Raw genomic sequence first — 12,282 nt, forward strand, 5'->3', positions numbered from 1 at the left:
GGCACAGAATCACATAGGTAGTCTCTCTCTCTCTCTCTCTCTCTCTCTCTCTCTCTCTCTCTCTCTCTCTCTCTCTCTCTCTCTCTCTCTCTCTCGCCTTTTCTCCTTTCTTCCTGGTTTTCTTCTGTTTCCTCTTCCTCCTCCTCTTCCTCCTTTTTCATCTCCTCCTCCTCCTCCTCCTGTTTTTCTTCCTTTTCCTCCTCTTCGTGTTGCTCTTTATCTTTTTCTTTTTCCTTCCTGCTCTTTTTTTTCCTTTTTCCTCTTCTTCCTTTTCTTCTCTCTTCCTCCTCCTCCTCCTCCTGTTATTCATTGTTATTACCTCCTCCTCTTCCTGCTGATTCTTCTTTTTCCTCCTCCTCCTCTCCTTCCAGCTCTCTATTTTCTTTTCCTCATCCTTTTCCCTTCGTTTTTCTCCTCCTCCTCCTCCTCCTTTTCCTCCTCCTCTTCCTCCAGCTCTCTATTTTCTTTTCCTCATCCTTTCCCCCTCGTTTTCCTCCTCCTCCTCCTCCTCCTCTTCCTCCTCCTCCTCCTCCTCCTCCTCCTCCTCCTACTCCTCCTGTTGTTTACCTGTTCGGGGGGGGGAGCACCTTGGCACAATTACACAGGTGAGGGAAAGCCCGCAGGGGTGACGTAACACACACACACACACACACACACACACACACATACACACATACACACACACACACATATACACGCGTGACATTGCAAAAGGTACAGAGTTATTAATCAGAGCAAGACAGTTTAGTGTGTGTGTGTGTGTTTGTGTGTGTGTTTGTGTGTGTGTCTGTGTGTGTGTGTGTGTGTGTGTGTGTGTGTGTGTGTGTCCTTGTCCTAAATATTTGGCTACTGATAATTACAGGACAGTCTTGGACATTTTATTTTTATTTTATTTATTTAATTTAATTTTATTTTATTTTATTTTATTTTTTTATTATTTTATTTTGTTTTTCATTGCGTTTTTGGTTTTCCGAAATTTTAGTGTGTTTTTCTTGCTTTTCTTTTTGTTTTTCCTCTTCTTTTTTTTCTTTTTGTTTTGTTATTTTCTTCTTCTCTTTCTCTTCTTCTTTATTTGCTTTCTTTTCTATTCTTGTTTTTTTTTCTATTCATCTCTTTATTATCTCTTCATCATTACCTCTATTTTATTATCATGTTTATTCCCTATTATCACCATTCATTATTTTCTCTTCATTATCTTTACATTTTCTTATCACCATTATCCGTTTTTACATCATTCATTCATTCATTCATTTTATCTTCATTATCATCTTTTTTTTAGGGGGAGGAAGACCAACAGTAGGAACAGGAGGAGGAGGAGGAGGAGGAGGAGGAGGAGGAGGAGGAGAGGAAGCAGGAGTAACATAAACAGAAGGAGATTAGGTCAGGACATCATTCAACATTCACTGCTAACTTTCTCCTCCACTTCACTCTCCCATCCACTCATCCACTCTCCCTTTCAACCATCCCCCCCTCCTATTCAACATTCCTTCACCATTCACCATTCACTGCTAACTTTCTCCTCCACTACACTCCACTATTTGCTCTCCCATCCACTTACCCACTCTCCCTTTCAACTATCCCCCCCTCCTCTTCCTCTTCCTCCACCTGACCTCACCTTTTCTCTGTACTCTTGATGATGTGAAGGTTAAATGGTGATAGAAGAGACCAAGGTGACTGGTGGGAAGTGTTTGTGTGTGTGTGTGTGTGTGTGTGTGTGTGTGTGTGTGTGTCCCTCCACCACCCAGTCAGTCAGTCAGTCAATTAGTTTTATGGTCATTCAGTCAATCAGTCAAGTATCTATTCAGTCGGCCTGTCATTTAGTTATCCAGTCAGTCAGTTAGTTATTTTGTCATATGCCAGTCAGTCAGTCAGTCAGTCAGTAGTCAGTTCAGTTAATCAGTAAGCCATCTTATATATCTGTCTCTTGTCCAGTCAGTCAACTATATCATTCATTCAACTATATCATTCAGTCAGTTACTCATTTAGTCAGTCCATCAGTAAGCCAGTCTGTAAGCAACTCAACCAGTCAGATAGTCAGTCAGTCAACCACTCATCTGCCATATCCCACCAGTCAACCAGCCAGTCAGTCAACCACTCATCTGTCATATCCCACCAGTCAACCAGCCAGTCAGTCAACCACTCATCTGCCATATCCCCCCAGTCAACCAGCCAGTCAGTCAACCACTCATCTGCCATATCCCACCAGTCAACCAGCCAGTCAGTCAACCACTCATCTGCCATATCCCACCAATCAACCAGCCAGTCAGTCAACCACTCATCTGTTATATCCCATCAGTCAACCAGCCAGTCAGTCAACCACTCATCTGCCATATCCCACCAGTCAACCAGCCAGTCAGTCAACCACTTATCTGCCATATCCCACCAGTCAACCAGCCAGTCAGTCAACCACTCATCTGCCATATCCCACCAGTCAACCAGCCAGTCAGTCAACCACTCATCTGTCATATCCCACCAGTCAACCAGCCAGTCAGTCAGGTTACAAGTTCGTCAGCCTTCCAACGAGCCTACCAGTCATCCCACCCAGTCCACCTCACGACCCAGTCACTTAGCCAATCCGTGAACCAGTCACATAACGCACATAACGACTGTTTGCCTTCGTGACTGGACGCTTTCTGACCCTCGTTTTTTTTTCGTTTTTTTCTTATATAGCTTCTGTTTGACCTGATTATTATTGTTATCATTATTGTTATTATTATTATTATTATTATTATTATTATTATTATTATTATTATTATTATTATTATGGCGAGATTATTTATTTTTGGAGTTTCTTTTTTATATTTTCTTCTTTGTTTTCGTTATTTTGCTTCATTTATTGTCATTTATTTATTTATATTTACCTGGAAATTAACTCTACCCCATTTTATTTTATTTATTTGTTTATTTGTTTATATTAGTTACCTCGATCGGTCTCTTTTTTCATTTTCTTATTTGTTTTTGTTATTTTACTTCACTTATTGACGTTAACTTATCTATATTTACCTGGAAATTAACTCTACTCCATTTTATTTTATTTTATTTATTTATTTATTTATTTTAGTTGCCTCGATCGGTCTCTTTTTTCATTTTCTTATTTGTTTTTGATATTTCACTTCACTTATTGACGTTAACTTATCCATATTTACCTGGAAATCAACTCTACTCCATTTTATTTTATTTTATTTATTTATTTATTTATTTTAGTTGCCTCGATCGGTCTCTGCATCCAATCTTATCCGGTAATTGATTTCATGCTAATATTAAACCACTTTCTAATATTTTCTCTCCCACGAAACTAAAAAAAATATATAATCGCGACACTGACCTTCATTTTTTTGTGTATATAACCTTTCCATATTATCGCACGCTTTCCCTTTTTTTCACCATTAATAAAAACAACAAGAAAAATAAAGAAAAAGGAAGAAAAATCGCGTATAATGTCCCTCGTTTCCCCTCACCCACCTCCTTTTCTCTTTTTTTTTTCCTCCACTTTGAACGCCCACTTTCCTAGCCTACTTTCCCTTTTTTTTTAGGGCAACAGTGAATGACGTTTTGTGGGACGCTGTTTTCTCTCTCTCTCTCTCTCTCTCTCTCTCTCTCTCTCTCTCTCTCTCTCTCTCTCTCTCAGTTTTCATCTTTTCTTCCCCTTTTTTCTTCTCTCAACCTTGACTTTTATTAATGTTATAGCCTATCAGTTTTTCCTCTATCTCTCTTTTCTTCTTTTTGTTTTCATTCCATTGTCTTCTTTTCTCCTTCCTTATTTGTCTTCTTTTCTCTCCTTTTCTTCTTCACTTCTGTCAGTTTTCCTCTATTTATCTTTTCTTTGTCTTCGTTTTGTCTTCATTTCATTGTCTTCTTTTCTTTCTTTTCTTCTTCACTTCTGTCAGTTTTCCTCTGTATCTTTTCTTTTCTTCGTTTTGTTTTCCTTATTTGTCTTCTTCTCTCTTTTTCTCCTCTTTTATCTTTTCTTTGTCTTCCTTATTTGTTTTCTTTTCTCTCCTTTTCTCCTTCACTGGTTAGTTTTCCTCTATCCGTCTTTTCTTTGTCTTCTTTTCTCTCCTTTTCTCCTTCACTGGTTAGTTTTCCTCTATCCGTCTTTTCTTTGTCTTCTATTCTCTCTTTTTCTCCTTTACTTCTGTCTTCCACTTTCTGTCTTCTTTCTTTTCTTCCACATCGTCCTTTGAGCTCTTCTTCATTACTGTTTTACCGTTTTTCCTTATCTTTTCCTTAATTTCCTCCACCTTCGCTATTTTCTTCTCTTCTCTCTCACCTTGACCGATCTCGTTAGCAGCGCACAGAGATAAAAAGTGCGTCTGTGGTTCTTTTCTTACGAGGTGAAAACGTGAGAGTGGTGGTGGTGGTGGTGGTGAAGGTTAAGGAAAGGAAGTGGAAGGGAAGAAAAGGGAAGAGAAAGCGAGAGGAAAGGGAAGAGAAAGGAAAGAGAAGGACAGGGAAGAGAAAGACAGAGGAAAGGGAAGAGAAGGACAGAAAGAGAAAGAGAGGAAAGGGAAGAGAAGGACAGGGAAGAGAAAGACAGCGGAAAGGGAAGAGAAGGACAGAAAGAGAAAGAGAGGAAAGGAAAGAGAAGGACAGGGAAGAGAAAGAGAGAGAGGAAAGGGAAAGGAGAGTTAGCGAAGGAAAGGAAAAGTACGGGGAAGAAAAAAGAGGAAAAGGAAAGCGAAGGAAAGGAAGGAACTGAGGAGGGGAGGAAAGTTTAAAAAGGAAAGGGAAAGGAGAGGTAGCGAAGGAAAGGAAAAGTATGGGAAGAAAAAAGAGGTAAGGGAAAGCGAGGAAAAGGAAGCAAAAGGGAGGAGGGAAGGAAAGTTTCAAAGGAAAAGGAAAGGGAAAATAAAAAAAAATGAAAAGCATAACAGGAAAAGGAAAGGAGGGACATGAAAGAACAAGATAGTGAAAGGTAGGAGAGGAATGCAAAGAAACGGAAGAAACGAAGTGGCGGAAAGGGAAGAGAAAGGAAAAGGGAGAGAGGAAAGGGAAGGCGAGGAAAAATAAAAAAGAAGAAAATTAAGGAAGGGAAAGGAGAGGAAGACAACAATAAATGATAAAGGAGGGAATAAAATAAAAATAAAAATAAATAAGATAAATAAAAAAAGAATAAAGGAAGAAAAAACGAAGAAAGGAATATATACTAAGTTAAATAAAAGTTTGGTTGATGTGCTAACTGGCGCCGGTGGTGGTGGTGGTGGTGGTGTTGATTAGTGGTGTTAGTGGTGGTGGTGGTGGTTAGGTTAGGGTCAGCAAGTGGTGGTGGTGGTGGTGGTGGTGGTGGTGGTGGTGGTGGTAGTGGTGGTGGTGGTAGTGGTGGTGGTGGTGGTGGTGATGTAACTTCTCTTTTGTGCAAACCTAGTAGCCAGCTGGTCCGTGTGTGTGTGTGTGTGTGTGTGTGTGCTTGGAGGATGGCTTTTAGGGTTATATAAGAGAGAGAGAGAGAGAGAGAGAGAGAGAGAGAGAGAGAGAGAGAGAGAGAGAACTTGTGTAATGTGTATATTATAATGTACATGTGTATGTATGACTGTACGTGTGGCGACACCCGGTCAGTGTCGCACAACAGGATGTCTAACAACACGTCGTGCTTTTGGCCGTGGGAAGCAAATGATGACTTTCATCAACATTAGCTACAGAAATGGTTTCCCCATCTGTCCAGTTTCCTTGTTTAAAACACAAGATCAAATCAGTAGATAGCCTATAGGCGTCCACTGGCCTGTTAAAAAGGCCACTCGTTTGCACAGTGTCCACAGCAAAATATACACCCTTTACGAGGCTGTGTTGCCCATCTTCCCCAAATGTTTCAAGAAAAAGTGACCGAAACGCATCATAATCCTTCCGTCCTGTGAACGCGCTCCTGTTTATGAGGGCCCTGCGCCCGTTCCCGGGATTGACCTTCGAGCGGCTGAGAGATATTTTATCTCCCGGATTTGACATGAATGAAATGTCCATGACAATCTTACTTTGAAACAAGAAGTCCCTGGCCGAATAATCTGCCTCCCTTGCTACCCTGCGAAAGGCCTAACTGCTGTTGCTGGTAGTGGGTGATTAGGGGCAGAAGCCATTGTGGGATTAGTAAGGTAAGTAAATACCTCTTGGTTGCACATGCAGCGTAGGAGGAGCAAGCACCCTTTGAAGACTGCTACCACTCCTTACATGAGAACAATTACCGTTATCCTTGACGGCACTGTTCTTTCTCTCTACCCACCCCTCATAGTCCTCGGGTCAGGTTTCTCTGCCATTAAAAGAGTTACTAGTAAAATGAGGAGTAAAATGGTTAAAGAAAAAATATTGCTGCAAAAATAAGTAAAGTAATAATCATTCACCGCTAAGTGTGTGCTCACTCCTCCCCTATGCTTTTAAAATGCATAATAAAAGAGGAAAAAGAATAATGAGTGAGGCTTAGCAAGACTAAACTTCTCCACTGTGCAATAAAACACACAAAAGAAAGGAGAAAAGAAAACGAATGATTATACATGAAATGCGTAACAATGTTACTCAAAAAAAATATTAAACATCCACACGCCAGAAAAATCAACAGCTGAAAAATCTAATAGATTAGATACGGCCCCACACGCCTTACCACGTGAACATAATAATAGTAACGCACCTGAAATACTGTTGCAAGTGGTGTAATTACTGAAACCGTATCAATGAGTGTCGGCTATAATGTGTTAAAAACCTCGAAGACAACAACTCCATGCCCCACTACTCAGCACGCTCGCGTCCTTCCCTCGCCGGTAGCAAGGGCAGGGCTGCAGGGGTGGCAGGGTCTGCCGTCCCCCGTCTGGTAGCGGTGGTGGGAGGGGCGGCGGGCAGACAATATACGCCCACCAGTCACCCTCAAAGGTCCGAGTTGCCTGGCGAAGATGAGTGCGCACCTACGACGAGTTGTGTCGTAGGAAGAAACAAGTGCCTGGACACCTCCAAGGAAACTTGGTTGTGTGGAGGTGCGAGGCGGGGCGCGCGGGCTGTGTGGAGGTGCGGGGTGGGGCGGGGTGTGCTCTCGGGTGCGGCTGTGTGCTGACTCGACTCACTGGGGCAGGAAAAGCCGCGCGCTGATGTCAGCGTATGCTTGCTGTGTCCGATACCGTTCACTGCCCCCACACACTGTCACTGAAGCTACGTTTGAGAGAGAGATATAACAATTCGGAGTAGATCGTAATCACGCTGCACATCATTTATGTTAATAACATTTGAGCGTTACTTTTTTTTAACGTGGTAAACAACGAGGCGGCCACCAGCCACCATGCATTTTATGTTATGTTATATTAGAGATAACACCTATAGAACACTTCGGAGAGGCCCGTAAACCGCTGTTCACCACTTTTGTTAGCCTTTCTTGTTAGCTGTTTTTTTGTGTTTTTGATTAAGGCGCGAACTGTTTATGAGGGTAACAAGAAAGGCTAACAAAAGTGGTGGCAGCGGTACATCGGACCTGACGTGAGATAACAGTTCGCGCCTTAAAATTATTAAATATTAACACATAACACAAACCACTTAAAGAGGGTAACAAGAAAGGCGAACATTTGGAGACAATATTCCTCCTCCTCTTCCTTCCTCCTCCCTTCTCCTCCTCCTCCTCTTCCTCAGCTGACCTCATGTATCTCTCCTTACTTCAAAACAACAACAACAACAATAATAATAATAATAATAATAATAATAATAATAATAATAATAATAATAATAATAATAATGACAATAACAAAAAAAAGAAAAAAAAAGATACAAATTTAGTTAAGAAAGTAAGAAAATAAGAAGACAAAGAAAATAAATAATAAATAAAAATAATAAATACGAAAACAAAAGATAAACAGATAAATTAAAGTGAGAGAGAGAGAGAGAGAGAGAGAGAGAGAGAGAGAGAACTTCAGTTAGGTCATGGGGGTTCAATGCATTTGGGGCCCCCCTCCTCCTTGCGATACCCACTCACCCCCCCCCCCCCAACTATGCCACCGTAGATAAATAAATAGATAGATAGATAGATAGATATACCTTTGTTAGGCTGTTATTGTATTGGCCCACACTATTATTATTATTATTATTATTATTATTATTATTATTATTATTATTATTATTATTATTATTATTATTATTATTGTTATTCCTTCTCCCTTCTCCTCTTTCTCCTCCTTCTCCTCCTCTTCTTCCTTCTCCTACTAAATAGCCAGTAAGTCTTATTTTCCGTGAGTTTTTTCCCCTCCCGTCCTATGCTCTCTCTCTCTCTCTCTCTCTCTCTCTCTCTCTCTCTCTCTCTCTCTCTCTCTCCCCCCCACCCCTTTGAGAACCACTGAGTTAGCATATGATAGATAGAAAATATAAGGAAAAATTAAGTAAACGCAAGGATGGGAAAGATTGTTATTATTATTATTATTATTATTATTATTATTATTATTATTATTATTATTATTGTTGTTGTTGTTATTGCGGTTATTGATACTAGTTTTATCAGTAGTAGTAGTAGTAGTAGTAGTAGTAGTAGTATAGAACGAAAAGAAAAAGGAAATGAAAAAGAAGAAAATAAAAAAAAAATAAAAAAAAGCAAAGGAGGAAAAAGAAGAAGGAAGAGGAGGAGGAGGAGGAGAAAAAATGATGATGATGAAGAACAAGAAAACAAGAGCAAGAAGAAGAAGAAGAAGAAGAAGTAGACCGGGCCAGCTGAGATGAGGTGAGTAGGACGGAAGCGACAGTTGGCACTCATATGGTGGAGGTGGAGGTGGAGGTGGAGGTGGAGGTGGTAAACAGCAGCACCAACCAGTATTTACCGGCCGCTGAAGGGGGTTGGGGGGGCAGAGAGGGCATGGGTAGTGATGGGGGGAAGGGGAGGAGGAAGGGGACAAAGTGGGGACAGGTAGCCAGGAATGGGTAGTGTGAAAGTGGGGAAGGGAAGGGTAGGGTAGGAAGGGTTGGGCAGGGCAGGAAGGGAGGGTAAGGCTGGGTAGGGAAGGGAAGGGAGGGGTAAGGCTGGTTAGGGAATGGAAGGGAAGGGTACGGAAGGGCAGGGAAGGGTTGGGCAGGGCAGGGCAGGGAGGGGTAAGGGTGGGTAGGGAAAGGAAGGGAGGGGGAAGGCTGGGTAGGGAAGGGGAGGGTAGGGAAGGGTTGGGTAGGGCAGGGAAGGGAGGGGTAAGGCTGGTTAGGGAAAGGAAGGAAGGGGGAAGGCTGGGTAGGGAAGGGAAGGGAAGGGGAGGGGAGGGTAGGGTAGGGTAGGGAAGGGAAGGAAGGGAAGGGTATGGTGGGCAGGGAAGGAAGGGAAGGTGGGGCAGGGAGGGAATGGTGGAAATAACGTGACATGGGAAGGGATGGGAAAGGGAAGGAGAGAGGGAAGGTAAACGGTACAGTATGGTAGATGGGAGGTAGAGGAAGGGAAGGAAAGGAGGGAGATGAAGAAGGAAGTGAAGGGGAGGAGGGAGAAGATAAGAAGGAATGAAAAATAGGGAAATGAGATAAGAGTAAATGAACAGAGAGGAAGAAGAAGGAAAGAAAAAAAGAGATGAAGATGAAGATGAAATGTAAGAAATAGAGAAGGAAAAGGAGAGAAAGACAAGGAAAAGGAGATAGGAAGACAGAGAAGATAAAGGGGAAGAAAAAGATGATGGGAAGAAGAAGGGAAGAACAGGGAAATACGAATCAGTGAAGGGACTTTTTTCTCTCTTCTTTCCTCTCTTCCTTCCTTCCCTTCTCTTCTTTATCTCCCTCGTTCTCTCTGTCTCCGTTTATCTCTGTCAATTAGTCTGTTAGTGTGTCTGTTTGTATCTGTCTGTCTGTGTATGTGCGAGTGTGTGTGTGTGTGTGTGTGTGTGTGTGTGTGTGTGTGTGTGTGTGTGTGTGTGTGTGTACCTTACCTTTGTGTGCGTTATGAGGTGTGAAGGTCTCGGTGCGTGTGTGTGTGTGTGTGTGTGTGTGTGTGTGTGTGTGTGTATATACCTCAAGGGCGTTATTGTGTCCAGGTGTTATTCAGGTGTGTTTGAGGACAGGTTAAAGGGGGGGAGGGGGGGGAGGATGTCAAGGTGAGAAGAGAAGAGAAGAAGGAGGAAGAAGAGGAGGAGGAGGAGGAGGAGAATATATTTGGAGTGATAAAAGTTAACATGAAAGAGTAAAATAAGGGAAAAGGAGGAGGAGGAGGAGGAGGAGGATGGTGAAAAAAGCAAAAGAAGAGAAATAGAAGAAGAAGAGGAGGAGTAAAAAGAAAGAAGGAAGGAATAGCGGGAATTAGGAAAAAGATGATAATAGGAGAGAGTGAAGATGTAAAATAAAATGAAATAAAAGAAGAAGTTGACGAAGAAAGGAACACGAAAAGAGAAGTAAGAACGAGAAGGAGAAAGAGGAAGAGGAAGAAGAAGAGGAGGAGGAGGAGGAGGAGGAGGAGGAGGAGGAGGAATATAAGGAGTTACTGAAGATTATAAGATAGAGAAAAAGAATGCGTAAAATAAGAAAAAAAATAAGGAAGAAGAAAAGCAAAATGAGAACGAGGAAGAAGAGAGGAGGAGGAGGAAGAAGAGGAAGAGGAGGAGGAGGAGGAGGAGGAGGAGGAGGAGGAGGTTACTAGGCCATTTATGTTAAAGGAAGAAGAGAAGGAGTCACTTTACTCCTCTTACAAGTTTTGGAGGAGGAGGAGGAGGAAGAGGGGAAGAGGAAGAGTGTTGGGGAAGGTCAAGAAGAGAGGAGGAGGAGGAAGAGGAAGAAGAAGGGAACGAAGAGGAGGAAGAGAAGGAGATGAATGTAGAGACGTAGAAGAAGGAGGAAGGGAAAAGGAATGAATGAAAGGAAGAGAAGGAGGAAGCAAGAAGAAGAAGAAGAAGATGAAAAATTGGAGAAGAAAGTAAAGAAAAAGGAAGAGGAAGAGAAGAAAAAGAATATGAAGAAAAGGAAGAAAATGTGAAAAGAAGGAAATAAAATAAAAAATAAAAAGGAAAATGAGAAGAGAGAGAAAAAGAAGATAGATATAAAGAGAGAGAGAGAGAGAGAGAGAGAAGGAGGAGGAGGAGAAGGAGGAAAAGGAAGGCGTAGGAGAGATGCGTAGAAACGGAGGAGGAGGAGGAGGAGGATGCGGAGGAGGGAAAAGGGGAGGTAGGAAATTAATGAGAGAGAGAGAGAGAGAGAGAGAGAGAGAGAGGAGGAGGAGGAGGAGGAGGAGGAGGAGGAAGGAAGAGGGTAGAAAGAGAGAGAGAGAGAGAGAGAGAGAGAGAGAGAGAGAGAGAGAGAGAGAGAGAGAGAGTTCTAGATTTCGTGAACTGCGTAGCCCTGTTGCTGTCTGCTTTCCTCTCCTCCTCCTCCTCCTCCTCCTCCTCCTCCTCCTCTCTTTTTCCCTTCCCCTTTTCTCCCTTCTCTCCCTCTCTCTCTCTCTCTCTCTCTTCTCTCTCTCCTCTCCTCCTTCTCTTTCCTTTCCTCTTCCTCTCTTCCTCTCTCTTCTCTTCTCTTCCTCTTTTCCCTCTCTTTCCCTCTCCCTCTCTCTCTCTCTCTCTCTCTCTCTCTCTCTCTCTCTCTCTCTCTCTCTCTCTCTCTCTCTATCCTTCATCTCCCTTCTATTCCCCTCACTTTCCTCCCTTCTCCTTCTCCTCCTCCCATCTCTCCCTCACTCTTCTCCTTCCATCTTTTTCCTTCCCTCCTCCTCCTCCTCCTCCCCTCACTCAGAACAAAGGTGAGGCGTTCCTAGTATGGCGTCATTAGCGGCCAAAATGTGCCCCGGGCTAAATATGGCGACCTCACCTGGTGGACGCAAAAGGTGTGATGGGGGGTGGGGGGAAGGGGGGGGAGGAGGGGGGTTAAGGGGGTGGGGTTGTTGTTGTTGTATTTTTTTGTAGTTTTAATTTTGTTGTATTTGATGCAGTTAGTAATTGTTGTTGTTACTTAATGTTGTTGTTTTTTTGTTGTTATTGTATTCGTTGTTTTTTTTTATTTTTTATCATGTATTGTTGTCATATCACTTTTTTTTATTTGTTTGTTTGTTTTCTTCACTATTTTCTTGATTCGTTTTATTCATTTCGTTTTTTTGGTTTTCATTTTCTTTATATTTTTTTTTATATTCTTCATTTCGATTCTTATTATTTTTTTCTATATTTTTGCATTTTTTTTTCTTTCAGTTCATATTTCTTCTCGTTTCTTGCATTTCCTGTTTTCTGCTGCATTTTCATTTGACATTTCCTTTATTTTCTCCTATATTTAAACATTTCAATTATCTACATTATTTTCCCTGATCATCTTCTTATTTACTTCCGTCTATATTAAATTTCATCACCTCCCATTTTCTTTAACGTCATTTCTTCCTTTCCTTCCTTCCGT

Source organism: Eriocheir sinensis, unplaced genomic scaffold (genome assembly GCF_024679095.1).
Source record: "Eriocheir sinensis breed Jianghai 21 unplaced genomic scaffold, ASM2467909v1 Scaffold535, whole genome shotgun sequence".
NCBI classification, from domain to species: domain Eukaryota; kingdom Metazoa; phylum Arthropoda; class Malacostraca; order Decapoda; family Varunidae; genus Eriocheir; species Eriocheir sinensis.